This window comes from Malus domestica, chromosome 05 (genome assembly GCF_042453785.1).
Source record: "Malus domestica chromosome 05, GDT2T_hap1".
Taxonomy (NCBI): Eukaryota; Viridiplantae; Streptophyta; class Magnoliopsida; order Rosales; family Rosaceae; genus Malus; species Malus domestica.
Genome location: NC_091665.1, coordinates 10,310,129 through 10,320,316, shown reverse-complemented (window position 1 = coordinate 10,320,316; position 10,188 = coordinate 10,310,129). Strand labels below are relative to the sequence as shown.

The following is a 10,188-nucleotide window of genomic DNA, read 5'->3' as shown; positions in this document are numbered from 1 at the left end:
CAGGAATCCCACTATAGTTAATTATAAGCATGAAATAAATTTTAACTCATGCCAAAGCATTTTGTTGTGCAAATTATTTCCTTTATATGTAGTACAAAGGTATATCTATTTTCAAACCTAGCTAGGGTGCCTCCCGAGGGGGGGGGCAAATGATTGTAAGTGACGCTCACCCCTACATCTTCAGGTGCTGTGTGAGAAACAATGGAAGAGTTGGATTAAGGTGTGCGGTTGTAGCTTGTCAACCTAAAAGCTTCAAATCAGAAAAGCAACTTTTGAAATGTAAATATTGATTTTCTGGTTTAAGTGAAAATTGTATGTGTTTATCCTCTTTGCTTATGTATATATTTGTCTAAACCTATCACTCATTTGACTTATGTAAACTGAACTTTTGGGACTTCTGTTGTAAAAAGGTTACTTAAGAAATGGTTTGAATGTTATGGTTTTCACTTAAACTCTGATATTTATTTGATATTAATTTTAGAGGCCTTGCGTATTTTAAAGATACATGAGAATTGTCATGTTCTAAGTTTAGAGCATACAACTCTCATGTGCTTTTAAGATTCGCGGCGCTGTCACGTTACTTTTTGGGTCGTGACATTGAGCATGATTTTACTCATACTTGTTTTACGAATGATTTCATGGCATGCTAGGGTAAACCTATTATATAGTATTATATATGTTTTCAAAACAGGGGTTAGTATGTTCATAAATAAAATGGTTTTTGTATTATTAGTATTATTATAAACTTTGGTCCACTCACCTTTTCTGTTTTGCGCCCCCTCAGGATTTAGATTCGAGGCACACCATCCCAATGTTAGGGCACTTCTACTTAGGCATCTTTGAGTCTCCCCTGTGTAAGACCCATTCCACGGTTCGTACCTTTTTATAATAAATCTTTCACATCATTCTTAATTAGTCGTATGCTTTAAACATGATTTTGCATTGGCTAGCACGTGTCTATCCTGGTATTTTGGGATATTGGGATCAGGGTGTGTCAGAATTAATGTACCTAAACATGTGTACCGAAATAGATATACTACCCTCAGGGATGTTGCAGGTTAGACTGGTTATTGTGAAGAGTGATTTCACTTTCGTTATTGCTGCTATCAATAACTACTCTCGGGATTTGTCCGAGTTTGGTTTGCTAGCGGAGGATGTCAGGCAAGTGGCGGAGTTGCTTACCCTGGTCCATTTTATGCATGTGCCAAGACCATGTAATGGGTTTGCCCATAGATTAGCTAAGTTTGCCATTTCTGGACCTCCTGATCTCATTCAGGACCTCCTTAGCCATGAGTTCTAGCATTTGATTTCAATAAAATATCGAGTTTTTGTCAAAAAAAAAAGGAAAAAGTTAATGTACCTAAATAAACAACACAAAGTATACCAATACACTAATGTAGCATTTGTCAATAAAATATCTAGCATTTGATACACTAATGAAAATGAAAATTATAATGAAATATAACCAATACACTAAAATTAGGAAGAAAAAGAGAAACATCAAAATATAATTAATAAATGATGTGATTAATGTACCAAGGGACTAAAATTAGATTTGATCTTACTTTTGGTTTAGTTTAAAAGTCATATTTGCCAAGGATTGGAATTAAGTTTCCTAACAAATGTATTGTATTAATGTAGGTTTAGGGTTACAATATCTGTTTACAATTTAAATCGTCTAATTCGATCTCCGGAATTTAAAGTGTGTGTGCAGGGGGTTGTTGATCCAAGGCTCACGATGACTTGATCTCGCATGAACGGAATGCCGCAAGGGTTTGACTTTTGGTGATAGAAGAATCAACATGTATAGTGGTGCTTGATGATTCTTCATGAGTTTGGCTAAGAACGCAAAGAATTTTCTGAGTCTTTTTGAATGTTTGGTTGATTGGGAATTTGAGAGTTTGGAGGATTTGAGAGCTTCAGCGTCTGGGTGTGACACACCCCGACACGGAATGTCTACCTGGATTTCTAATCGAGTTGTATTGGGTGGCACCATGAGGGTGATGAAGCCATAACGTGTAGTGATGTGGAGAATGTGGGTTAATTTAAAGTATTCCTATAACAACGTTCTGCTAGAAATCCTTGTCGACACGAAAGCTTTGCCACTAAAACTTGGAGGGGCGAAAAACAAGGGTGAGTGAGCCTAAAAATAAAGTTTTGTAAAAACCTTTTCAAAAACGTAAAACCCCTCACCATAAAACAAGTATAGTTTCCAAATATATATACTACATAGCATGAAAACACTTACGGTAGACAATAATACTTCAGAAATATGGTAAGTCACAATATTTCACATACAAAACGTATAATATCCAATAATCACACTATCTCGTGTAAACGAACATATAATATCGGGTGCTCATCGACATATGCTGACACACAAGTTCATGCATAGATATCTAGACATGAACATGACTGGGTGTAATAATGATTTACGCTATAGTACTACAATCACGTGAAGACTGGCGCTATGTGTGTCATATACGAGTCCTAATTGCCTATAGCACTCTAGGACAGAACTGGCACCTACAATGGATTCAAAGTGAGCGTACGGTGCGATATAAACATACACGTGAAGCCTGGTCTTGGCTCGGGTGAGTACTGACACCAGTGTAGCACACGATGAGCAAATATCGCAAGTAAATTCATGCATCAGTAAAATCGATAATTCTAGTCAACAATACTATTCATTGTCGTAAATATAATTAAGGCAACCCCTTATAGTACGCATGCTTGTGCACCCTGTAAGACAGAGAATAACTTCATAATTTTTGTCGATGCACTAATTCTTATAAATGTTAATCTAATCTAGCGTAACGTAGAAAATTCTTTATTAAATATATAAATAAAAACTAAATAAATAAATAATATTTAAAAGTAAAGACCCACTCGCAGATACTTGTGAAGTCGTAGCTACTCAAACGAGGGAAGCCGGAGTCTCTGATAGTAATCATACGTAAGCATAATATTGAGACCCATTAGTAAAACTAAAACGATTACATTTGGAAAAATGGAGTGAGGATTTGGATTCAGAGCGTCGAAATACGTGAATAAGGGTCCCGGACAATTTTTGTAAAAAGTCAACGGTCTATCCTAAAAGTCAACCGAACTGCCTTGGCGATCAACTATGTTAACATTTCAGAATTTTACTAAATGGATGTAAAAAACAAACTCGAGACGTCAAAATTAGCCTGGGAGGGTTTCCAACAAAATTTCAAAAAAGTCAACACAAGGAATATATTCCAAATCCATTTAGAAAAAGGGCCTGGTCGAATCCGAATCCGGGTTTTTTTTGGGTCGGGTCGACCCGTTCCTAGTCATGGGTATGGTCATCGATTTCTGCAAGGAAGAAAGTCGGAACTGGCTAGTTTGGTCGGGATACATCTCGAGCTTCGTTCGAGCCTGATTCTTAACCAAAATTTACATTTTACCTATGGAAATGAAGCTCAGAATGAGAAGAGATTCGAACCAAAAAGAAGTCGAGTCGTGGCCAGAGTTGGCCAAAAATGGCCTGCAAAGCTCGAGTTCTTTGTCGAAAAACTGGGGAAAAGCATCCCCACATGGTTTCTGCATTTAAACATTGTCATTCTTCTCAAAACTACTCCAAAGGTACACCAAAACACGATCTACTAGGTTTTAAAGGGTTTTTAAACGCTACCTTCACTGGAATTGACGAGATCTTCATCGGGAAACCATAGCTCCTCGTCGGAGCTCCTTAGCTTGATGGCAGTAGCTGGGTTCTCGGGGTGGTAGCCCAAACCAAGTGTTTAAAGTGGTTTTTTGCTCGTGGTGGGTTGAAGACGAGGAAGGATGGTGGTCTGGGTGGTTTATCGGAGGAAGAGTGGCGGTGATGGTAATCGTTGTTATTGTTGTTACTAGGGAGAGATACGGGAAAGATGAGGGAGAGAGAACTAAAAGGGAGAGGAATGAGAGATAAAGGAAGAGAACAAGTGGCGAGAGAGAAGTCGAGAGTTTGGGAGAGGTGTAGGCCCCACAGAGCCATAAATATTAATAAGATATTAAAAATATCCCACCAAAATTATTAAAATACTAATATAATAATTATGAAAAATATATAAAATATAAAATAGTATTTTTTGGATTCGTAGTTCCGTTAAACCTCCATCATAACTCTGATTTCGATTTTGGTAAAATAATAGCTCATACTCATCACGAAATGACGGTCAACAAAAGTCAACCATCTCGCCACTATGGTCTTTTATTTAGGATTAGAGAGGCTCAGGGTTTCTAACCACAATAAAAAATGGGAGATATGGAGAGATAGAGAGCAGTTTGGCTATGGGCTCGAGATGGTTGAGAACCTTGTCTCAGAAATGAAAGGTGATGGAACTTGCTGTGTTTTCAGTCATATAGTAGAGCTTTAGGGTTTCAGTCACACATGTACCTTGCATGTGTGCCAAGCGTGGGCTGTTTTTCACACTAGGTGCATGGGTCTTTTCGGGGCCCACATCTTTTGGTTTCAATGAGCTATGTTCTTTGCATCTGGGTCACTGTTCGACGCCACGTCCACCTTTTCCAAACCAGTCAATTCTTTCTTTTCTTTCCTTATGTATTTATTTTGTTCCCTTTCCTTTTGTTTTTGCCGTTTTATTTTTCTTTTATGTCTTTCAATTATTTGTTATGTTTCAATTAGGTTTCGTTTTATTATTTCATTTTATCTTTTTTTAATTTTGTTTACTTTCCACATTTTGAGGACAATGTGTGACACACCTCGACCTAGACCCTCACCACATCTCGGGCTCGACTCCACCGTAGCATGATATTGTCCACTTTAGGCCCCGACCACACCCTCATGGTTTTGTTTCTGGGAACTCACACGAGAACTTCCCAGTGGGTCACCGATCATGGGATTGCTCTCGCGCGAACTCGCTTAACATCGGAGTTCCGATGGAACTCGAAGTCAGTGAGCTCCCAAAAGGCCTCGTGCTAGGTAGAGATGGGAATATACATATAATGCTTACATGATCCACTCCCATGGGCGATGTGAGATGTTACAATCCACCCCTCTTAGGGGCCCGACGTCCTCCTCGGCACACATTCGGCCATGGATTGGCTCTGATACCAAACTGAAACACCCCGACCCGGACCCCCACCACATCTCTGGCTTGACTCCACCGTAGCACGATATTGTCCGCTTTGGGCTCGACCATGCCCTCACGATTTTGTTTCTGGAAACTCACACGAGAACTTCCTAGTGGGTCACCCATCATGGGATTGCTCTAGCGCGAACTCGCTTAACTTCGAAGTGTTGATGGAACCCGAAGCCAGTGAGCTCTCAAAAGGCCTCGTGATAGGTAGAGATGAGAATATACATATAAGGCTTACATGATCCACTCCCCTGGGCAATGTGGGATGTTACAATGTGTGATATAAGTTTGGGGGTGGGAAATAGACTTTTTAGGTTTTTAATTTTTGAGTCAATTAAAAAAAATCATTCTTTTTAAGATAATATTCATAGATTATTTTAAAGGTTAGAACAAATGGACATTGTAATATCCCACATCACCTAGGGGAGTGGATCCTGTAAGCCTTATATGTATATTCCCATCTCTACCTAGCATGATGCCTTTTGGGAGCTCAATGGCTTCGGGTTCCGTAGGAACTCTGAAGTTAAACGAGTTCGTGCGAGAGCAATCCCATGATGGGTGATCTACTGGGAAGTTCTCGTGTGAGTTCCCAGAAACAAAACCATGAGGGCATGGTCGGGGCCCAAAGCGGACAATATCGTGTTACGGTGGAGTCGAGCCCGGGATGTGGTGGCGGCCTGGGCCAGGATGTGACAATTTGGTATCAGAGCCAATCCCTGGCTAGATGTGTGCCGATGAGGACGTCAGTCCCTTAAGGGGGGTGGATTGTAACATCCCACATCGCTCAAGGGAGTGGATACTGTAAGCCTTATATGTATATTCCCATCTCTACCTAACACGAGGCTTTCTGGGAGCTCACTGGCTTCGGGTTCCGTAGGAACTCTGAAGTTAAGCGAGTTCGCACGAGAGCAATCCCATGATGGGTGACCCACTGGGAAGTTCTCATGTGAGTTCCCAGAAACAAAACCATGAGGGCGTGGTCGGGGCCCAAAGTGGACAATATCGTGTTACGGTGAAGTCGAACCCGAGATGTAGTGACGGCCCGGGTTGGGATGTGATAGACATGGTGAATGTTAATCCCACAATAGAGTGTTTTCTATTTATCATTGTTGAGCATCCCTAGTGAGGGGCTCTATATGAGGTTGGAAAAGTAGTAATTTTAGAGCTCCGAGGAATCTTTGGGACTTTATAAAAAATCTCTCCCAATGAGGGGCTATATCTTTTCTTTTGGGCTCTATATGGGGCCATATATTTATTTATATGGGATATATATGGGCTATATATATTTATTTATGTAGTAATTTGATTAAGCAATGGGTTTTTTTTTTTTTTTGTGTGTTAGCTTTTCTTAAATTGATTTTTAGATGTGCTATCTTAAATTTTTTTATGAACCCTTCAACCTAAAAAGTTCAAATTGTGACAAAATTAGATTTCATCACTTATGAATCGTTCGGTAGATTAGATTCTCTTATTTCAAACTCATCTGTTGAAAGAAACAAACCCCCACTTCACCCTCTGAAATAATTTGATTTTCACGTATAACATAACAATTTACCTAGCACCAATTGGTAAATTAGGATAATACAGTTTTGAGAAAAATTTATCTGAAAATTTCACCCATCAATGACCATGAACTTTAAATCAATTTGAAATTTTAATTCTTATGGAATTTAAAACAATCATTAATTACCTAAATTGCAAGAAAAATAAGTATGAAAAAAGAATTAAAAAAATAATAAAAGGAGTGTATAAGTGTATTCGCAAGTGGAGGGTTTAGGAATTTGAAAAATTTATCTGAAAATTTCACCCATCAATGACCATGAACTTTAAATCAATTTGAAATTTTAATTCTTATGGAATTTAAAACAATCATTAATTACCTAAATTGCAAGAAAAAATAAGTATGAAAAAAGAATTAAAAAAATAATAAAAGGAGTGTATAAGTGTATTCGCAAGTGGAGGGAGATTGATAGAATTTTGCTCACATGAGTTGCTACTTTTTTTGTGGGACCCACTGTTTTTGGGGGCTAGATATAGCCCGATTTTATGGTACCCAGGAAAGGAAGTTGCTAGCCCCAGTGGTGGATCTAGCCCCATTTTTAGGCTCATTGGCGATGAAATTTCTTGTTAAGGCTGGAAATGTAGTAGTCTCATGGAGGATAAAGCCCCCATTGGGGATGCTCTAAGATTTATGAGTTACACTTTGAAATTTGCACATTCAAATCAACATGGTTTGTGGGGAGTGAGATTGGAAAACTTACTTTTCGTCTAAGTAATTTTTAATTTTTGTTCTAAGTAAAGTAAAGTTAGTATGTGTTATAAAGTAATAATTGTTCCACCTGAGGCTTTACTTAGTAATTGGGCCAATCATGCCTAATCAACAATGATTCTCGCGTCAAACGGTAGAGTCTTGGCATGGAGCAGGTGGTTAGTTGGTTTTGTAGCCTTTTTATCTCGAGTTAATAAGTCCTTAGAGGTGTTCTACACCTAGTGCCCTAAAGCCTTTGTTTGGGAGTCATTGACCTAAAGCTCATTACATGGGTTGGATAGAAAGCTCAAGGGAATAGACATTGCACAACCACTACTGTTTCTAAAAAATAAATATATGAAAGAAAAAAAAAAGAAAAAACGAAAAAGAAGGAAGGAGAAAAATATATAAAGTTAGTATGTGTGAGGTGTTGAAATAAAGAGGACGAAAGGTAGGGGTTTTAGTTGAGTCTCCTTAACTATGTTGGTTCACTTTACACCAAAGGAAGTTCATAATTTATTTTCTAATTGATTGTAAATGGCTTAGACTCTGTGGTGGGATTAGTTGGAACTTTTGGAAAGATGTTCTGATTTTTTACGTCTTTTATGGATTGCAACTTGAAGGTGAAAATTTGTCTTAAATAATTTTTGTCTAAGTTTCTAGTTAGTTAGTTTTTAATTTGTTTTTGAGTTTTATTTTGCTTGAGGACAAGCAAAAAGCTAAGTTTGGAGATATTCGATGAGTTCATATTATACTATATATTTTACCCTAATCTTAGTTATAAAATTTAAGGAAAACTAATGAAAAGGCTTAAAACCTTTGAGTTTTAACGATAAGGACAAAATAAAGGATAAAGTGAATAGTATCGGGATTGACTTTTTAGTGTAAAAATGTGGTTTTTTGTTAAAGTAAACAGTACTAGGAACTTTTCGTTAAAGTTCCCTATAATTTATTGGTTATTTTGTGAAATTTTGATACTTTGGATTATATTTTCAATGTTGGATATTCGACTTCCTCTAGAGCAAAATGTGAACAAACGGATGAATTTATGAGTGATTCTAATTGGAGGATGTTTGTGAGTTTTTCAAGATGATTGCATCAAAATTTCAGATTTTTCTACCAAGCCGTTTGACCGTGGCGATGAAATAAAGACCCAACGTGCAGCTTTCCCAACTTGACGTTTTTGGACGTTTTGGGCATTTTGAAGGTCAATATGGCATATTTTGAGGAAGATTCCTTATGAGGATTTGTAGGGGACATCTTCAGCTTTCAAAAGAGCCTTTTGGGACCAAATCGGAGTTGATTTGTTCGGTCAAAAGACTAATTTTTTTGAGAACTTCGAATTTTAGTTCAAATAGGAAACTTTTTATTTTCTATTTTATTATTTTATTATGCTTCCTAGTTTTATTCTAGGACATTTTAGGGTTTTATTTTGTAGTAGTATAAATAAAGATATTTAGCCATTAGAAAAAAAGAGGAGAATGCAACACTTTGGCTTTAGAGAGCTTTTGACGATTCAAGTTTATTTTCAAGTTTTTTTCTATCCATGTTTTTAATAATATTTTATTTTATGGTTGTTAGTAACTAGTTTCGTTTGTTAGGGCGAGGCCATGAGTCTTAGCCAAAATATGTAGTTTCTTTTCAATTTACTTATGAATTTGTGCCTGCAAGTTTTGAATTATTAATCACCGTGTTTGAAACTATTTAATTGTCTTGATGATTGGCCACCATTAGGATAGTTAGAAAAGTAATTTGATGCAATTTTGGTGGAAGGCTATCCCTGAAATTGACTAAGGCTTATTGTGGTTAATATGTGTAACTTCTTAGGATGGACGACACGCCTTAAGGGTTATATGGTTTTTAAAAAAGATTTCACAAAACTTAATGAGTCTTGCATGTTCACATTCGATTTGGACACCATAGACGGATTGCATGTTAGATATACGTTCTATGTTGGAGGTTCCAAGTAGGGCATACTTTAAGAAAACCTAACCTTCAAATATGCATGTGTAATTCATAAGTAATTGGAAGAACTACGTAGGATTGTTAAGGTAACGGTGAAACCCTAGTGCTCAAATTTATTTTCAAAACTATTTTCTTTTGTTTTCTTTACTTTCCAAATTTATTTAATTATTTTTAATTAAATTCGTTTTTAATATTTTAGGTAATAATAACAACCTCTTCCAAACTTTGTTTTCAAATAATTAATTAAGATTTGATTTTAACATAAATTATTCATTCAATCCCTGTGGAAAACAACATTGCTTGAGCTGCTATACTACGATGACCTTATACTCTTGCAAGTATTTTTAAGTGTTTTTATTCCTACTTTTGCAGGTGGTAAAAATACCTATCAATATACAAGTTAAAAGTGATTTTGGGTGTATGTAGAAATTTTTTTTTTAATCTTTAGAAAGGAAAAATTATCATTACATATTAAGGTATATGAGTAATTAAATATTAAATTTTAATGTGCAATATATTTAATATTATGCGGAGTTCTAATAAAAAAAGGCCTTTTTTCTTATACCACAATACATCATTTTGTTTTTGTACTTTTGTATGATATACGGTATCCGGTAACTTCGTCCAACAGCTGGCATCAACAGGTTTATTTCGGATTCGATCTGCTACAACAATAATTAAGTGCATTTCTAGAGTTCATGGAAGCCAAACCTCAGTCATAGAAGGTACAAACTTGTGGATAAGCTGAGATAGTAATATTTGATAAATTTTATAAGATCACCATGGTTCACCTAACATCATCGATATTGTACTAACTTAAAAATCTATTAATAGATGTTGAGTTTTATCATAAAAATCTTGATAATA

General features: G+C 36.6%; 1 long non-coding RNA gene across 1 annotated transcript; it reads right to left on the bottom strand.

Annotated features, from left to right (window-relative positions):
- Positions 1-3,219: 3,219 nt before the first annotated feature.
- On the bottom strand, positions 3,220-3,916 carry LOC114825207 (uncharacterized). The gene is made up of 2 exons (XR_003773863.2): positions 3,659-3,916; positions 3,220-3,567 (listed from the first exon to the last, which is right to left on the bottom strand). It is a non-coding gene; the product is annotated as an uncharacterized lncRNA (long non-coding RNA).
- Between the last annotated feature and the right edge of the window lie 6,272 nt (positions 3,917-10,188).